At 42.2% G+C, this 19,082-nt stretch overlaps 1 pseudogene; it reads right to left on the reverse strand.

The window, feature by feature from the left end:
- Positions 1-4,489: 4,489 nt before the first annotated feature.
- LOC133384179 (ADP-ribosylation factor-like protein 9) lies at positions 4,490-11,566 on the reverse strand (annotated as a pseudogene).
- Between the last annotated feature and the right edge of the window lie 7,516 nt (positions 11,567-19,082).

Consider the following 19,082-nt stretch of genomic DNA (forward strand, 5'->3'; position numbering starts at 1 on the left):
GTTTTAAATTGCCTGGGGAGCCTTCATGCATAGAGAAGGATCCCTGAATGAGAATTGCAATGGTGAGGGCAGGAGGAGCAACATGACTTTGAAGGTGGTCCTAAACATGTCCCTAGACCAATTTCAACACAGTTTCCCTCTACACTAGGGGTGGTGGCTAAGATGTCACTAACCAGTATGGCCTATAGTCAAGGGTGATGGGATTGGAGTCCAACAACATCTTCAGCGCCACAGGTTAGCCACCATTGCTCCACACACAAATCACTCGTAAAGAAAACTAATATGAATTATAAATCCAACTAGTTTGTATGTAAACATTTTTTATTTTTTAAATTTAAAATATAAACATAAATAGTGAGAAACAATTTTAATACCAAAATCAATACAATATTGCTATTGAGTGTTTTGCTCTGTTTGTATGCTGGATTTATTGCTGTGAAGTATGTGATAAGACCACACGACAAAGCAGCCTTCTGTTTGATTAATATATCTTCTGTTTGGGCTTGAGAGTTTCTTGGAAACATTTTTTCATGTGTTCTTCCACATCCAGACTTAAAACCTTCTCTTGTTCTTGAGCATATTTTTATTTTTATTTTGTCGTGGGGCTGAAATTCAAAGCAGATGTTCATCCTGGCTTGTGCAATGAAGTGGATAAATTGGAGGGGAAACCAAATTGCATATTCCAGCAGGCAATCTTACATATAATACTTTTCTAAGGCTGTCAGAAAGTTGTATTTCTCAGCGCACCCGCCAACAGATGGCATTGCAAACTATAGTGTGATAACAGCCTTCTAAATGCTGACAGGCCATTGCAAGAACAACGGTGGAGGGCAGCAGATGACTGTCATGAATCCTGTGAAATGGGTGTGGAGCAAGGATGACGAGGAGGAGGAGACTTGGACTTGAGGGAAAGCACTAGCGATGTGCCTCCAGATGTGGTTGAGCTTGAAGGTTCCCACACCACTGACCATGACAGCTCCGCCCCAGTAGATCAAATTACTACTGAGGAGGCACTGCCTGGTCAGGAAGCAGCCTCTCCAACTCCCTCCCTCACCCTGTTGCTGCTGTCGCCACCATGCAGCCCCCCTCCTGAGGAGGAGGACGTTGCTGAGGTAGTCCAACTGTCCTAACCTTGGACGTGTAGGCTGTGGCACTGGCAGGCCCAACAAATTCCAACTATCCCTCTGAGGAGGAGCACTCACCTGCACTCCCAACAGTGACACTTTCCTCACTCAAATAGGGAGCCCACCCATCCTCACTTAAGGTTGGTAAGGAGGCGTGTCCAACTGCTGCAACAACGTCTTAGTGCAGTGTAGTCATGCCTAGTAATTATGCTGAATCCTGAGTATTCTGTAAGCTGATTGATAAAGTGCTCTGAACTGAAACTTTCTATTAAATCTATTAAAGAAAAACACACTCATGTGTCTATGTCTGTCTTTGACCGGTTCAGGCAGGACAGTGGCGCAAGCAAGCTGTGGAGAAAAAATGACAGGCCAGGGCAGCTCCTCAGCAGCTACCCTGCTCTGCTGCTACTCCTTCCCTCACCAATGCAGAGCGATGAAGAGGGAAGTAGCCGGCAGCGGCAGAGCAGGATGGTTGCTGAGGAGCTGCCCCAGCCTGTCCTGAATGTTCTTGTGCTGCTTGCCTAATGCACCTGCCTCTGCCTCCCTCCTCTCCAAGGAGAAGGTCTAAGAGGAGTGGGGGAAAGGAGGATTGGCGATCCACAGGGGCTTGGCCAGATCTAACAGCTTTTTATAGAAAGGGATATTTGCTGATGTGATTTGGAGCGTGGGGGGGGATCATGAAATGTTTTGAGCTTATAAAGGGAGTCCTGTACTCATAGAGGCTGGGAACCACTAGTGTAGTACTTAGTGTGTCAGACTGAGGAGACGAAAAGTTCAACTCCTCAATTAGCTACAAAGCTTACTGGGTAACCTTGGACCATTTGCTACTCTTAGCCTAGCCTACCTTACAGGGTTGTTGTGAAGATAAAATGGGAAAGAAACTATATATGCTGCCCTCAGCCTTTTGAAGGAAGGGTGGGATGTAAATGCAATAAATACATATCACATTATGAACAAGCAGGAAATGCTATACCTCTGTGAAACTGCAGCCCAACTTCACCTAGCCAATTATATAAGAGATGTTCCTCATGACATAATTATTATTTTTGGAAACTCAAAGCCCCTTTGGGGAGAGGAAGTGTCATTTATTTTATGTTTATAAAGTACATAGTAATTTATAAAATACAAATGCTCCAGCCTGACTATTTGGATACTAGTGGGTTAAGGTATAACCTTGCAAAGATCATATATAAGTCTCTCACTGAAATCTGTGGGACTAAGGTGTGCTTAACTGGCACGTTTGTTTATGCTCTGGATCTTGTAAAATAAAAAATCTGCTCTGTATTTGAGACTAGCTGGCTGCATCCTTACAAGTTTATTTGAGTGCTATGCGAAAAGAGAAAGTGTAAATGATCATTTTTATTTTGAAAATAATAATGACTTTGAACCACTGCCTGTCTTTTAGTAATTCAGTAGTACAGTGGCAAATTCAGAAGTGCAGGGTCCCTTCATGATAGCCACGACCCTTCACAGCCAAACCCACTTCTAAGATTATACAACTTTTTATGTTTATAGAATAATCTGGCTAGGCTTGAATACTGCTTTCTGCTTCTCTCCTTGTCACTGACAGAGATATTACTTGAATTACTGAATTCAGTGTCTACATATTTATCTTCTGCTGCTATCAAACTGCTTACTGATGTAGATGGGATGCTATCATCAGGATTCACTGTCTCTTCTGCAGTTATGGAATTCTCACTCTCCACAACTGGTCTTGGTTTTTTAAAATAGGAACTAATAAAGGCTTACTTGCAATCAACACTCACTGGGACTCAGTGGCTAATACACTCCCCTTTCATGCTGATTGGTTCCTAGGATGCTGGAGACATACGGACCCTGCTGAGACCTAGCTCCCCCAAAAGTAAGAGGTCTAACACTCCTAGAACCCTGAATGACTTCAACCCTGATAGAACTTAAGTTAGACATGATTATTTCAGTGGGTCTACTCTAAGCATGATTAAGTCATTGGTGCCTGCATAACTGACTCAGAATGCCTTACAGCAACAAAGAAAAACACAAACTTGTTTAAAAGTGCTGGGTGCATAGGCTTCCCCCCTTCCTCTGGGGACTTTTTTGCTGCTGGGTTAAGACAAAGCCTGTTTTTCCTAAATGAAGAAATTCACACTTTCTAAGCAGGCCAGGCACTCATTTTGCAAAGGGATTTGCCACGTTTTGAACTTTGCCACCTTCTAGAAGGTAGGAAGGGATTTTTCCACCTCCTCCTATCTTCCTGTGTCACCCCTTTGTCCTTCTACACATATGTAGAATGTTAAAAAAGATAGAGGTTTTAGACCTTTCAGACAGATTGTTTTTAATCCTCCTCCTCCTCCTCCTCCTCATTTTGCTGTAAGGTAAGCAACTTCCTTTGCTGAGTTTCCCTTCTTGGCTGTCATACTAAGACTCAGAGTAAGTGTATTTTGGGCAGAGTTTATGAGTTTTAGAAGGAAACGTAAGCATGGACGTTCCTAATTTTAACCTCTGGTGTTGGCTGCACCATACACACATTCTTAGGCATATTCATTTGCACTTCATCTTACCATGCATCTCTCTTACACAAACACATCATTAAAAGCTGAAACTCTCTCCCTCTCCCTCCCCCTCCCTGCCTCCCTCCCTCTCTCTCTCTCTCTCTCTCTCTCTCTCTCACACACACACACACACTTTCTCCCCCCTCCTCCAAACATGTTTTTTCTCATTTCCTCCTTCTCTCTCTTGTTCCTGTCTTTGGGCTGGAACAAAACCACACATCTTTCTCTTCATCCCTTTTTTTTAACTGATGGGCTGAGAATGAGATCCTTATTAATGCCTTCTCCAACAACAACAGACATTCCTAAGAGCCGATCAGCATGAAAGGGGAGTGTTAGCTACTGACTCACCTTCTTTCACTCTGATTGGCTCCAGTCAACAGGAAAGGATAAGGAAGCATGTTAGAAGACTCTTTTCAGTGGCCAACACATTACCCTTTCATGCTGAATGGCTCATAGGATGCTAGAGACATAGGAACACTGGGATATGCCCCCCCCCAAAAGTAAGGGGTCTAAGACCCCCTGAGACACTGGATGACTACTGTCTCTCCCTCTCTCTCAACTCCCTCCACAAAGAAAACTAGCATGCCGTGGAGAAAGGTTCTGTCCTAGCCTTCTTTTTAATACCTAATTTTCTATGTGCAGGGATATATTTTTTTTGCACAGAGGAGTATTCAGTCATGTGTGCCAGCTGCCTGCTTTGGCCCTTTTTCTCTGGCACTCCTGCACAGTTCAGTGGCTCTTTGTGTGGTGGAGATAACACAAGCTGTGTCAGAAATTAGCAACCCCCACTCACAATTTTTTATTTTATTTTTCATTGCTGCCATAAGTGATGGCACATCAAGAGGTACTGGTGGCCTCAACTTGCCATTTTCGTTTTCCCATTATGCCCTGACACAGCATCAGGCCTAGGAACATCATGGAGAAAACGAAGTGGTGATCCAATATCACGTGCTGTATCACCACCACCTATGGCAGTGGCGAAAAATGAAAATACAACATCAGCAAGGGCAGAAATTGCTGGTGTGTTTGTGCTGTTGCTGCCTGTGACAGCAAAAAGAAGTTTTTTTAAAAACAGTTTGGAGGCTGCTGGACTGCAGAGGAGCACCAGAGAAAGAGAGCCAGGGCAGGTATCTGTGGTGGTCACCCACAGGAGGAAGCATCATCCACTGCCACTCATGTAAGTATGGCCCACCATGGGCACTGCTATAGGCCCCCTCCAACTGAGAGTCATTCTGAAGTGGTACAGGACACAGGTTTGGAACCTCAGTGAGAACTTAGCAATAACTTTAAGAGCAATCCTGCTGGATCAGACCAAAGGCCCATCTAGTCTAGCATCCTGTTCTCATGCTGCCAACCAGTTGCCTGTGAAAAGTCCCAAAACAAGACCTGAACATAGCACTCTCCCCACTTGTGCTCCCCAGCAAGTGCCATTCAAATATATAGCTATCACAACTAGCAGCCATTGATAAGCTTATCCCCTCTGATAATCATAATCAGCCTTGATAATGACAGTCCAGATGCCTTTGGACTTGAATAGTATATACTTGGGGAAAATAATTTGGATTATGAGTATGTTATATAAATGAGACAGCCATCAACAAGAATGCAATTGCTTTCATTTCCACTAGTAAATATAATTTGCTTATGAAAAAGAAACCTTTAAGCAAGAAACTCTCTGATTAAAACAAAATTAAGGGCAGATGTTTTAAATGTATCTCACACCACAACTAGGGCATTACTTTTTGCCACAATAGGAATAACCGTAGACTTCCTGAATCTAGGCTTAAAAGCTAAAGGAAGAACTCACACTCTGCAGTATGAGTAATTACAAAAACATTTCACCCCATGGTAATCATACAGAGAATGCTCTGTGCTGTGTAATTGCGGAGAGACAAACTGTATCAAGTTATGCAATTAAAAGCACTATAGCAATGCTAAGAAAAATCTATGCTCTTAGACGGAAACTCCAAAATCCACCATTGGGCAATACCTTTATTAACTAAAATGTTGCAAAATAGTGCACAAGTTTTCAAGTTCTTCAGAACTTTTCCTCAGGTGAGATGTTACACAAAGGAGGGGTTAGCAAGATAAGGGGGGGGAGGGTTTACATTTTTTTAAAAATAATAGGCTGCATCTTGAAGGCTTGAGGTCTGCCTTTAGATCAGTGATGGGCAAACTTCTGGCCTGTAGGCCTAATTATGCTCCACAGGCTTCTCCATGTGGCCCATGATACAATTTTTGGTAAATCACGCCCACTTGCCCTATACCTGATGTCATATATAATGTCAGATATTGGGCAGGTAAAGACACAGCGAAGTGGGGTTTGAGGGCGTTACTAATCAGCTAATCAGTGGCACTTAGAAATGTGCAATAGGGCTTTGCAAGTGCCAACAATCAGCTGAAAGCCCTTGTCTGATAGTGCATCTTCAAAGTTTATACTAAGTTTGAAAATGGAGTCTCTGTTAGATGCTTGCAGGTATCAGGTTATTCCTAGGATTCTGGGATGGAGAAACAATGGTTAATCCTTGTTTTTGAAAACATCAAGCCCAGGTGTTACCCAGATCTGTTTCAGAGGGTTTATACATATTGTTCTTCATTAGCCATGTTACTAATAGTAACAATAAACTACTTTCAGTACATGCACCTTGAGTTAAGCATATCTACTAATATAAGCCCTCCAGATGTCCAAATAAGTATCCACTCAAAACTGGTGTCTATATAAAGTATGTTCAAATGTAGCCAGGCCAATGAGGTCTTCAGTCCATTGCATAATAGACCATGGATATTTATCCTTCCAGGCTTTGAGTTCGAGTCTCTTAAGGGCTTGCAAAGTCCACCAGTAGTACTATTAACTTCCATACTACTGGAATACAATTTAAAAGTTCATGAACATCCGCAAACATCTAGGATTTCGCCAGTACAAAATTAGTACAGATAACAGATCAGACAAGACCAGAACAAATATATATTTGGATAAGCCCACATCATATGCCTCAACAAGGCATTCTCAACATCACACCTCCAGCACCTATCTGTATTGGATACTGCCTTCCTAAACAAACGTTTTAGAGCCCAATATACTCAAAATATTAATTTTTGCTGAATCAATCTCAGTTTCAGGTCTAAGGAAATATTCCGTATATATTCTAAAGGAATTTCCCGTTGTTTAGTCAGTATAATATATTCTAATTCCTTATTCCACAGCTCTAGCTTTATAAACAACTGTTATAGGTTTTGCTTTCTGTAAGGATTCAATAATTCCCTCCATCAATTTAGGTGATGCTGAAGCACTCAGAGCAGATGGGCCATAAACAGATGCTAGCTAATTTTGTAATTGAAAATATTGCCATTCTGCAGTCATTGGTAATTTGTATTTAAGATGTAAAATAGGAGATGACAAAAATTCTCCATCTGAGCTGATCTAATGTATATATCCAACATTCAACCCATTTCTTCCACAAAAAAGGTTGCCTCTCTGTGTTCAAATCTGGATTACCCACAAAGATAATTTAGTGTGGGCATATGGGTCAAATTGTAACTGATGAGCCATTGAATGACATGTCTGTCTAGTTGCTAAAATGGAAAGTGGTATCGGTCCTTTCTTTTTATTATACATAGACCACAACACTAGCCATTCAAACGGGTGATAAATGAGCCATCTCTAAAATTACCGGAGCTGGGGTATTCATAGAAGGAGAAACTTGCAAATCATTTTTAAGTGCTAGCAAGTATGCCTTATGATATAAGCTAATATCTGGAAAAATTAAAACCATCTTCCAATATTGCTAGCTGCATTCTCTTAAGTGAAAAATCAGGTGGAGAATTATCCCAAATAAACTTCCTGAGTATCCCATTAATCTTTTGAAAATATACTTGAGGAATATGTAAACAATATATATATGTTATCCATCTTACCTGTATTAACCTTGCCTCACATACTAAATTTAAGGAATGCCCATCTACCCAAATCACTGGAAACCTCCTTTATCATCTTATTCAAATTTAATTTAATCATTTCATAAATATCTCTTGCAACCAGAATACCTAAGTGTGTTCTGGGCACCAACAAAATTGCCAGTTTGTATACAAAGCGGGTGATCTGCAGTTGCCCATTGCCGTTAATTCAGATTTGACCAATTAATTATAAACCCTAAAATTTTACCAAACCTATTGATTATTTTTATTAATTCTGGTATCGATGTTTCAGGTCTACTAATAAATAGTAATCTGTGTATAAAGTTTATTTAAACTGTACTTGTTAATGAACAAAATTGTGAATCTCCCTATTCTGTCTAATTGCACATGCCAATGGTTCCAAACATAGATCAAATATCAACAGAGACAGAGGGAAGCCCTGTCTTGCACCTCTCTTCAAACCAAATGGATCTGAAATAATTCCATTAGTCCTTACTTGCAATTTAGGAGAGAGATATAAAATTCTAATCAATTTTATAAATTCTTGAGGAAATCCAAACTTCTCCAGAGTAATAAACATAAACTGCCAATATTCTTTGTCAAATGCTTTTTCAGCATCCAAAGAAGTAAGTGCAGCTGGATCCATTCTGTGACTATTTAAGGCACCAAATTGGTTTGGGAACCTCTGGGTTAGCAGAAGTGAAATTTACCTGAACAATATCAAAGTTGGGAGCTCAGTCATCAGAGTGGGAGGGAGGGAGATGATGAAATTAAATGTTTTCTACCCATAGAGTGAATTTGGTAGGTTTGTAGCTGATTTTACTTTCTAATTAAAACTTTTGACAGTGCAATCCTATATATGCAGGGCTGGCACTGCCAGAGTGAGGCAGCCAACTCTGGCAGTAAATTCTGGGTGGTGCAGAGGGAGCAGCATCTCCCTCCCAGCTTCTCCTCCCTCTAGCTGTTCAGACAGCCTGCCTTGCACCCCTTAAGCTAGACTGGTGCCCTCAGAGGCAGTGGATGACATTGTCCCATTGCCAGTATTGAAGCAAGATCCATCTGCCAGTCTGGACGGCTTCCGATTATGGAATAGAGGGGGTGCCACATTGTCCTTCATCTCAGGCAGCAAAATGGCTTGGACTGGCCTTAGATACATGTCTAAGTAGGAATGGAAAGATCTGTTCATTTTGGTCCTCTCCGTTCCTCGTTTTCCTGATTTTAAATTCAGTTCTCCACATTTCTGCAGCAATTTGCTTTTTTTAAAAATTCTCATGAAAGTTCTCCAGCATTTTAGTGCAAGTTTCTCCTAATGATCACATTTTTGTTATTTTTGTACGCAGTTTTGACTAATGTACACATTTTTCAAGCCATTTCTTGACATAACACGCATTTTGCATGTTATTTTCACTCATGTATTAATTTCTATGCACACTTTCCTCCAATATATGCATGTTTGTAAACGTTGGTTGGTTTGCGAAGTGCATCGCAAAGTTAGAGTAACTGTGAATTTTGAAGGATAGCTGTGTTTCGATTCTTATATTGTTTTGGAAAGTGCGAATTTGATAGACTTGGCTTGAAATGCGAACTAAACTGAAATTCTTGCCCATCCCTACTACTCAATAAGTTTATTTATTTATTTATTTATTTGTTGCACTTGTATACTGCCCCATAGCCGAAGCTCTCTGGGCAGTTTACAGCAACCAAAAACATTAAAACAAATATACAATTTAAAACACATATTTTAAAAACAATTTAAAACACAATTTAAAAAATTAAAACAATATAAAAACAATTTAAAACACATGCCTTCAGTAGCACAAATGGGTGACTGAAAAATTACAGATCAGAATGCTGGCTGAAGAATTTGGCCCTCTGTTTGAGTCTGACACTCTCCAAGGTAGACAGGGGTGTGTGTACATGAGGTGTTTGTGTCACATTATTTTAAGGCTTCCTTGATAGAAAGTTGCCAGAGATCCTTCTCATTCCCGGGTTGCTATGCTCTGAATACCTTCCTTTCTCCCCAATCGTGCAGCAGTGAATCTAGCAGGGAGCACAAACCACCAACAAAAATAAAGAGGAAGCGGGGTGGGTGGGTGAGTGAGTGAGCAGGAAGGGTGACGCTTGCTAAACTAGAGTGTCACTCTCCTTGTGTCAAAACACCAAAATGAAACCAACAGTTATTATCAGCAACTGAGATGCACAACTTAGAAAATATCAGTTTAGGAACTGCCCCTCAGGGATCCAGATGGGATTTACAGTAACACACTTTCAAATGCCATAACTACAAATTCTACTCCAAGTTCTAGAGTTCCTATTTACCTTCTTATTGGCTAGAATCATAACAGGCAAAGTAGAGTTACTCTGGACCAACTGATGAAGGAGCTTCTTTGCAACAGAAAAGCGTCCATGATCTGCTGAATCCACAATATAGATTAGTAGCAGGATTCTTGGCAAGTACATCTTCCAATAGTCCCGTAAAGACTCACTGCCTCCGATTTCTAGGAATTCCATCTTGGTTTCTTCTGTGCTGACACAAACTGTGTTGAAGCCCTCTGTGGGAGCTGTGCTGCGCTTTACTTGGTTAGTTGCTATTGAGTGGAGCACACTGGTTGTTCCAGCCCCATCCAAGCCCAGAACCAATATTTGCTTGCCTGGTGGTATATCCTGGCTTTCCGGTGGCCTTGTGCAACCAGTCCTTTCTTCAGTGATGAGCAAGGGCGGCAGCTGCTCCTCGGGCCCCTGAGAAACTTTAGGGGGGAAATAGCTCCTCCAAACAGCATAGGCGACCCCACTGGTGACGACAGCCGCAGCTCCCGCTAGCGCTACCTATTCAGGTAACTTCGTGTAGACTTGCAGGTAGACAGAAGAATAATCCAAACCCCTGGTTGGTAGCAGCAGGACTTAATACAGCGGCATAGCCACTGCTTCATTCACAATGCTGATGTTTGTGCCACCCAGAGCAGAAGGTTGTGGGAGGGCAGGAAAAAAGGCCCTTTTGCTATACCAGCTTCCAGATTGGTGCAGTGAAGAGACACAGATTGAGCCTGCTGCTGTAATGTACCTGGCTCAGGATCCAGCCAATCCTGTGCTGGCCCAGCTTTGTTCCTTTCCCATTCCCAAAATGTGCCAATTTGTTTTTTGGGGGCGGGAGGGTTTGCTGGCCATGATGGCAGTAGCTTCTACCCTCGGTTTGGCAGGCACATTGGAGTGTTCCTTGCTGGGAGAGGCCAGTGGAGCCAGGCAGGGCTAGCTGGTGGAAGGGGCACCTTCACCTCATGCAAGCCCCCTCCAGCCTGGCACATTGTGGCTTCGGATGGCAGCCTAAGTGGCTTAGAAAGAAGGTAAATGAAATGGTAAGAGAAATATGGGCAAAATGATTGTGGCTGATACTTTTTAAATTGTCTCCCACTCAGCATGTCATCGCATTTCAGCAAAAATGGAGAAATGCAACAGACTGCTATGAAAAAATATTACCTAGAGAGGTACATATTATGACTATGGGAGTTCCACATTTGTTTCTCAATAGGAGTTCCCAGTTGCATATAATTAACCTTTGCACACTGTGAGTCAAGGTCTAAGTGAGAGGCAAGAGTCCAAGAATACACCTACCCAAAGAGATCCTGTTTGTTGTGCAGTACCATAAGATGGCTAAATTTAGGCTCAGTGCAAGCAAGGGCAGTATTACCAAAACAAGAGTTACAACATACAGGTTTGTAGGCCTCCTCCCTTAACCTAGTAGAGGCTTATGTGATCCAGTTCCCCTGCAGATGTTCTCATAGGATGTCAAAAGACAACTTCCAGAGAGTGCTAAAATTCTTGAGAACACATTAACCGGTAAAGCATATTGAGAGGCTACACTTGCAAGGGTCATGCAGTTCATCCTTGAAATGCAAAAAGTTCTTCTGAGTGGCCTGGTTTGCATGCCATATTAAACCATAGTTAAAGAAACTATAGTTTAATGTTCTACCTCCATTCCTTCCCAGCTTCTATTGCTGCCATGTTGCTAGGAAACAAGGTAGACTCTGTCTTGTCATGACCTCCAAACCTGGGCTCCCCCAGACTATGAGCAGCAAACCAAGAACAAGCCTTGGTTGCTGCTTATGGTTTGCTTGGAGAGAAGTGAACCACGAGCCCGGGTTTGGATGTCACAGCAAGCCAGACTCTGGTTTGTTTCCTAGCAGCACAGCAGGAGGAGGAGTGGGGAAAGAGCAGAGCAAGAACTTTAATCATCATGCACCAGTACACTACACATTAACATTAAACCATAGTTTGTTTTTAACTATGGTTTACTGTGATGTGCAAACTCGGCCAATGCATATGCTCATTTTCATTCCAATAGTTCAGTCTTCCCAAAATATATATGGGTGTGGAGACTGAGGTGAATTGTCTTTAACACCCAAAGTTTTGTGTGCTCCTTGAAGTAGGAAAACTCCTGCTATGCTTCAGAGCTCTGGTAGGGAGCTATATATCAATCTATTATAATAAACTTGTTAGTTACCCATCCTGGTGTGGAGCCTGAATCTATACTAAATGTTCAACAGACAACACAAGGTGTCATCCAAGTGTGGACAGTTTCCACCCAACTCAGTACAAGAAATGTAGCACATACGGATTTTGAAACTGGAAATATGGCAGAGAACTGGTCTATATGGGCTGGTTTTTGCAGGACCAGTCAGATTAAGTAGTTTGCAGTCCCCAAAGCTGTTCATTTCTGAATATGCATTAGTCCAAGCTCCTCATTTCTGAATATGCATTAGTCCAGGGTAGGGATCTCTGATATGCATTGATCCAAAGGGCTATGATCTCTGTACAGCATGGACCTCCCATGAAAATATTACAGAAGCTGAGTGGAAAGACTTAGATAGACTGTTTCCATTATTTTTCCCATTACTTTCCTTATTGCAAAAAAATGTATCTTTTGGGGAAGCGGGGTTTTTTTGTGCGCAAGAGCTCCTAATCAACTATTGCTGTGCAACCTGAATTTGTTGGTATGTGATTGCTACACCTAGCCAAAATATCTAACAAGGATTGTGGAACAGAGAGAGACATTTGTCACCATTCAGCTAGACCCCAGAAGGTCAAGGACCCAGCCTGTAAGGTGAACAAGTTCCATCTACATTATAGTCACTTATATGACAGTTAGGTTGCCAGGGTATTAGTGAGGGGTCTGTTCCATCTAATTTCCATCTAATTTGGTCATTATAAGATTAAGAAGCTTGTAACATTAATAATTTGGTGTCTACGTTTGCTTATTTTCCTCTTCCCTCCCCATCCTCTTTTCCTTTCGTGTCATGTCTTTTTAGATTACAAGCCAGAAGAAGGAAGGGGCTGTTTTATTTTTATTGATTTGTAAGTTTTTTCTGGGAGTTTTTCTGGCTAAACAGCAGGGTATAAATACTTCAAATGTTGAATGTTGAGACTTAAGAAAACTAACGAGTTTAATATTGGCACTGGAGCATAGGTAAGCTTCATCCTTGAGAGACAATACAAGAGAATATTTCACAATATAAAACTAATAGCACTTTTATTAACAGAACTAGTAGGATATGGGAGACACCCTCTTTGGATGACAAGGAAGTGTACATTCCAATGTAAGTAGAAGGAAAGATGCTAGCCTCTAGATCTTTATGTGGTGGGTACATCAGCTTTGCCAGTATGGGGACTGGTGGCCCTACAGACACTAAACCAAATAAAAAATATTAATGACAGTAGACTTTCTTGACTTGTTGGAAGGCATAGATGCCAAGATGCTCCACGGTCAACCAAGTTGCCAATGCAGATCCAATCATTATTGTGCCATGACAATTGCCTCTACTGATCAAAGCAAAGGACAAGGAACTTCAGTACACAGAGCACCAGCAGGCATAACTGAGGTTGACAAATCCTCAGGATGGATCAGCTCTATCAGGGCTGGTGCCAGAGGGTGGCCAGGTCGGGCCCTGGCCGAGGGCCCCTCCTTAGGGTGGGTGGGTAGCGCTCCCTTCTGTGATCTGTGTCAGCTCCCAACTCTGCCATGGATTGCAGAGGGAGTTTCCAGGCACCCCCCTACTACTGCACAGGCCCATGATGCCTGCCTGCATGCCCCACCTCTCTCTCCCTTGAAGTAAATGTTGGCTGTGCTATGGGCACAAACTTAGAGGTTTCTCTAAGGGGCTAATGCCCCTGCTGCCATCTTGTGTGCTGCATAGCACACATGTGTGCCATCAACCAAGATGGTGGCGGAGGTATCAGCTCCTTAGGGAAGCCTTGGCCCCCATCTTGGTTGATGGCAGGCATGCACGCACAGTACAGGCAGCATTCACTTCAAGGGAAAAGTTGGTAGGTGAGGCATGCATGCAGGTGCTGGGGCAGGCTGGTGCCCAAGGGCCCTGGCATGCCTGGCGCCAGCCCTGAGCTCTAAAGTTACAGTACAAAAGAAAAACAGCATGGATATGCATAGATTCTCAAAACATTAACAGATCAATACTGCTAGGAAAGTAGTCTTGCTCATGCTGAATGACCTCATTCATAGATTGGCAGCAGAAAGTGTATTTAGTGTGTTAGATGCTCAGTTGAAATACTGGCAGGTCAAACAGGATGGAAACAGCAGTAAATTCTGTAGTTTTGAGAAACTGTTCAGGTGGCAGGACCCATTACTGGCTTAAACCGCATGATGAAGCTGTCGTTTGAATTCAGGTACACATGATGTTACCCACAATCCCTGGGTTTCTTCTGAAATGCTGTGTTTTTATGCAGTAAGCAAAACCAGCTTCACTCCAACTTTAAAACTGTTTGAGTGGCAGATTCCAGGTGTATACAGTGGAAATATTTCCTGGGGGTGGACCATCATGCCTGACATCGACCCTCCCACTGCCTGCCCACTGCAATCCTACCTGTGTATGTTCAGAAGTAAGCCACATTGAATTCAACGGGGCTTACTCCCTGGTACGTGGCTTAGGATTGCAAGTCCTGTTCATTTTAAAACAAGAGGTGGTACATGGGGGGAGTGACAGATCTGTGCTCATCTCTGGGGAAAACTGTCTCCTCTTACTCCTTTTTAAATTTAAAGTGCCAACGCTAGGAAAAACAAGATGATTTTCAGAGTGGTGGAGTTGGAGGGACGAAAGCTCCGCCAATAGGAGTTGGGGTGTGGAGTGAGGAAACTGGGTACAGACAACGGGCAGCTGGAGACACCGAGATTTGCAAAATCATATTGAAATGCAGTGCAAGAAAACAGCTTTGCTGTGTGTTAAGCCTGCAATATGCATATAGCCAAAGTGACCTGTATTGGGTTAGGAACATGGCTTGAGGAAGAGAAGATTTACACCATTTTCCAGATCGAAGTCCCTGAACCTGCTATTTTACTCTGATTGTGTGGGCGGAAAGGGAAGAACTTGATATGGAGAGGTACTATATGTAGAGCAAATAGCAGCTTTAGGGAGGAGGGATATAGTTCAGGAAAATGTCATAAGAACATAAGAAGAGCCTGCTGGATCAGGCCAGTGGCCCATCTAGTCCAGCATCCTGTTCTCACAGTGGCCAGCCAGGTGCCTGGGGGAAGCCCGCAAGCAGGACCCGAGTGCAAGAACACTCTCCCCTCCTGAGGCTTCCGGCAACTGGTTTTCAGAAGCATGCTGCCTCTGACTAGGGTGGCAGAGCACAGCCATCACGGCTAGTAGCCATTGATAGCCCTGTCCTCCATGAATTTGTCTAATCTTCTTTTAAAGCCATCCAAGCTGGTGGCCATTACTGCATCTTGTGGGAGCAAATTCCATAGTTTAACTATGCGCTGAGTAAAGAAGTACTTCCTTTTGTCTGTCCTGAATCTTCCAACATTCAGCTTCTTTGAATGTCCACGAGTTCTAGTATTATGAGAGAGGGAGAAGAACTTTTCTCTATCCACTTTCTCAATGCCATGCATAATTTTATACACTTCTGTCATGTCTCCTCTGCCCGCCTTTTCTCTAAACTAAAAAGCCCCAAATGCTGCAACCTTTCCTCGTAAAGGAGTCGCTCCATTCCCTTGATCATTCTGGTTGCCCTCTTCTGAACCTTTTCCAACTCTATAATATCCTTTTTGAGATGAGGCGACCAGAACTGTACACAGTATTCCAAATGCGGCCGCACCATAGATTTATACAATGGCATTATGATATCGGCTGTTTTATTTTCAGTACCTTTCCTAATTATCGCTAGCATGGAATTAGCCTTTTTCACAGCTGCCGCACACTGGGTTGACATTTTCATTGTGCTGTCCACTACAACCCTGAGGTCTCTCTCCTGTTCAGACCCCATGAGCATATATGTGAAATTCAGATTTTTTGCTCCAATATGTATAATTTTACACTTGTTTATATTGAATTGCATTTGCCATTTTTCTGCCCATTCACTCAGTTTGGAGAGGTCTTTTTGGAGCTCTTCGCAATCCCTTTTTGTTTTAACAACCCTGAACAATTTGGTATCGTCAGCAAACTTGGCCACTTCACTGCTCACTCCTAATTCTAGGTCATTAATGAACAAGTTGAAAAGTACAGGTCCCAATACCGATCCTTGAGCGACTCCACTTTCTACAGCCCTCCATTGGGAGAACTGTCCATTTATTCCTACTCTCTGCTTTCTGCTTCTTAACCAATTCCTTATCCACAAGAGGACCTTTCCTCTTATTCCATGACTGCTAAGCTTCCTCAGAAGTCTTTGGTGAGGTACCTTGTCAAAAGCTTTTTGAAAGTCTAAGTACACTGTGTTCCCTGGATCACCTCTATCTATATGCTTGTTGACACTCTCAAAGAATTCTAATAGGTTACTGAGACAGGACTTTCCCTTGCAGAAGCCATGCTGGCTCTGCTTCAGCAAGGCTTGTTCTTCTATGTGCTTAGTTAATCTAGCTTTAATAATACTTTCTACCAGTTTTCCAGGGACAGAAGTTAAGCTAACTGGCCTGTAATTTCCGGGATCCCCCCTGGATCCCTTTTTGAAGATTGGTGTTACATTTGCCACTTTCCAGTCCTCAGGCACGGAGGAGGACCTGAGGGACAAGTTACATATTTTAGTTAGCAGATCAGCAATTTCACATTTGAGTTCTTTGAGAACTCTCGGGTGGATGCCATCCGGGCCCGGTGATTTGTCAGTTTTTATATTGTCCATTAAGCCTAGAACTTCCTCTCTTGTTACCACTATTTGTCTCAGTTCCTCAGAATCCCTTCCTGCAAATGTTAGTTCAGGTTCAGGGATCTGCCCTATATCTTCCACTGTGAAGACAGATGCAAAGAATTCATTTAGCTTCTCTGCAATCTCCTTATCGTTCTTTAGTACACCTTTGACTCCTTTATCATCCAAGGGTCCAATCGCCTCCCTAGATGGTCTCCTGCTTTGAATGTATTTATAGAATTTTTTGTTGTTGGTTTTTATGTTCTTAGCAATTGCTCCTCAAATTCTTTTTTAGCATCCCTTATTGTCTTCTTGCATTTCTTTTGCCAGAGTTTGTGTTCCTTTTTATTTTCTTCATTTGGACAAGACTTCCATTTTCTGAAGGAAGACTTTTTGCCTCTGAGAGCTTCCTTGACTTTGCTCGTTAACCATGCTGGCATCTTCTTGGCCCTGGCGGTACCTTTTCTGATCTGCGGTACGCACTCCAGTTGAGCTTCTAATATAGTGTTTTTAAACAACTTCCAAGCATTTTCGAGTGATGTGACCCTCTGGACTTTGTTTTTCAGCTTTCTTTTTACCAATCCCCTCATTTTTGTGAAGTTTCCTCTTTTGAAGTCAAATGTGACCATGTTGGATTTTCTTGGCAATTGGCCAGTTACATGTATGTTTAATTTAATAGCACTATGGTCACTGCTTCCAATTGGTTCAACAATACTTACATCTTGCACCAGGTCCCGGTCCCCACTGAGGATTAAGTCCAAGGTTGCCGTCCCTCTGGTCGGTTCCATGACCAACTGGTCTAGGGAATAGTCATTTAGAATATCTAGAAATTGTGCTTCTTTGTTGTGACTGGAACACATATGTGGCCAGTCTATGTCCGGGTAGTTGAAGTCACCCATTACTACCACATTTCCTAGTTTGGATGCTTCCTCAATTTCATATCTCATCTCAAGGTCTCCCTGAGCATTTTGATCAGGGGGACGATAGATCGTTCCCAGTATTAAATCCCTCCTGTGGCATGGTATCACCACCCACAACGATTCTGTGGAGGAGTCCACCTCTTTTGGGGTTTCAAGCTTGCTGGATTCTATGCCTTCTTTCACGTATAGAGTAACACTGCCACCAATACGTCCTTCCCTGTCCTTCCAATATAGCTTATATCCAGGGATAACCATATCCCACTGGTTTTCTCCATTCCACCAGGTCTCCGTTATGCTCACTATATCAATGCTCTTCTCTAAGACCAAGCACTCCAGTTCTCCCATCTTGGTTCGGAGTCTCCTAGCATTAGCGTACAGGCACTTGTAAGCAGTGTCTCTCTTCAAGTGTCTTTGGCACTTGTGGTTTGGCCTGTGGCAATTTTGCCCTTCTGAATTGATATCCTGTGTCCCTGCTCTCACAATGCCTACTTCTAGGCCTACCCCTTTTAAAATTTCATCATTTCTTTGGTCTTTATCCCGGAGGGAGGTTTATTCTGAACCGGACCTTCCTCAGCTCCTGTCGGGTTTTCCCCCTCAGTAAGTTGCTCTGCCACCTTTTTAATTTTAAGTGCCAGCAGTCACAGACAAAAGGATTACATCCACCTTTCCCTAGTACTGTGACTCTGATCTGATTTGGGACCCCCGTGGCTTTTAATTTTTTTTTTAATCTGCAAAAGATCCAATCATAGATCTCCCACTATGTCTATGTACAATCTAACACACTGTTATTGCCCCTGCATAATAAATAAGCATGTCACGCAAACTTGTTCTGGTTTTATTACACTTTTTGCTTTTGTTTGCAGGATATATACATTTAATATAATACAAGACAGTTCAAGACAAAAAACTACATGAAGAACAAACATAAGTTAGAGAGCATTTTCACTTAACAACAGAAGTCACCATTCAAGGTTAGAAGGGAGCAGAATATGTTTGCAGTTTCACCAGATTTGGATGCATGGATCTCATGGATTTTTTTTTTTACAAACTATGAACCAAATGGTATATGGCACCAGATCAATTGTACAAAAGATATCCAGAAATCAGTGACCAATGTTGGAAATGTAAAACACCCGGGGCAACTGTATTTCATATCATGTGGGCTGCCCAATGATTTAAACTTTTGTTGGATCGTGTGTGTTAGCAAAAATGAGAAACATTTTAGGTTATAATCTTCCTAGAGATTCTATAGTACTATTATTTGGCGATCTTAAGGGCAATATGCCAGATGAGGATAGAGAACTGACAATTAATTTGTTAATGGCAGTCAGAGTGACAATAAGTCAGAATTAGAAAAACAGTACTCCACCTTCTGTAGAATTACAGTTAGTTAAAATCTGAGATACAGTATACATGATGAAGCTGACATATGTAGTTAGAGAGAGAATAGGCAATAAGGCAATAATTTT

Source organism: Rhineura floridana, chromosome 4 (assembly GCF_030035675.1).
Source record: "Rhineura floridana isolate rRhiFlo1 chromosome 4, rRhiFlo1.hap2, whole genome shotgun sequence".
NCBI lineage: Eukaryota > Metazoa > Chordata > Lepidosauria > Squamata > Rhineuridae > Rhineura > Rhineura floridana.